The sequence below is a fragment of the Mus pahari genome, chromosome 3 (assembly GCF_900095145.1).
Source record: "Mus pahari chromosome 3, PAHARI_EIJ_v1.1, whole genome shotgun sequence".
Classification (NCBI taxonomy): domain Eukaryota; kingdom Metazoa; phylum Chordata; class Mammalia; order Rodentia; family Muridae; genus Mus; species Mus pahari.
In genome coordinates, this window is record NC_034592.1 from 19,303,042 (window position 1) to 19,304,377 (window position 1,336).

General features: G+C 44.7%; 1 protein-coding gene across 1 annotated transcript in view; it reads left to right on the forward strand.

Annotated features, from left to right (window-relative positions):
* Positions 1–1,336, forward strand: part of Nup214 (nucleoporin 214) — an 84,779-nt gene that overhangs the window by 56,600 nt on the left and 26,843 nt on the right. The window lies entirely within an intron of this gene.

The following is a 1,336-nucleotide window of genomic DNA, read 5'->3' on the forward strand; positions in this document are numbered from 1 at the left end:
CTCTCATTGTATGTATATTTCTGGAACCTGTAATAGGAATACTTAATTGTAGCCAGGTGGTGGCAGTATACACCTTTATTCCCAGCAAGGCAGGCAGGTCTCTGTGAGTTCAAATCTGGCCTGTTCTGCATAGTGAGTTCAAGTCCAGTCTGGTCTACATAGTGAGTTCCAGGTCAGCCACAGTAACACAAAGAACCCCTGTCTGGGGGTGAAAATCTTGTTTTACTGATCACGACAAGACTATATGCAAAAATGTCAGTGTAAAAGTATAACATGTAAAAAGTGAAAGCTGCCCTGGGAATCAGTTTTAAAGGTGCCCTTAAGAATGCTATGATCCGGGCTGGTGAGATGGCTCAGTGGGTAAGAGCACCCGACTGCTCTTCCGAAGGTCCTGAGTTCAAATCCCAGAAACCACATGGTGGCTCACAACCATCCGTAACCAGATCTGACTCCCTCTTCTAGAGTGTCTGAAGACAGCTACNGTGTACTTACATATAATAAATAAATAAATCTTTAAAAAAAAAAAAGAATGCTATGATCCCAGCATTCCAGAAGCAGAGGTCAGCTTGGTCTAGAGTGAGTTACAGGACAGCCAAAGCTACACAAAGAAACCCTGTCTCAAAAAAACAAACAAACGAGAATTTGATAGATAGATAGATAGATATCTTGAGGTCTTTTGTTTGCTGCTCTTTAGAATTGTTACATTATGTAGTAGGAGGGTCGAGCATACCACAGTGCTCTTGTCAGGAAGTCACCTGAAATCCACAAGAGGGGGCATCCTGCAGAAGTCACCTCCTTTCATTTCTCCAGGTGGGGCCCAGGGATCCAACTCCAGCTCTCAGTCTTTGACAGCAGGTGCCTTTCCCTGCCCACTGCATTGTTTGAAACACCACCAGGCATTTACTATGTGCTCGAGACTGCTTCCCCACCCTTCCAGCCCCATCACACTTGAACATACTATTCCTTTTCCTGGCAGATTCACCTTCCTCGTTTGTGTAATGACTGCCTGGGATTGTGTATGAGCAGCACTCTGCTGACAGTTGAGAGCTGCTTACACGTTAGTTCTGGACAAGTGCACTGAGTCTTCTACAGCCCACACTGCACTTCAGTGCTGAGTGAAGCTTAACTTGGGCTGGTAGTCAGTGTCCGCTTAGTGTCTGTTTCTAGAGTGATCACGTGTAGCAAGTGTCTGTTACCTCTGTGGGTTAGGAAGGAAGGAAGGAAGGAAGGAAGGAAGGAAGGAAGGAAGGAAGGAAGAATATAAGGAAGGAAGGAAGGAAGGAAAGAAAGGTGGTATTTTCTGAATTTCAAGAAAAAGTAAAACCTATGGAAAAAG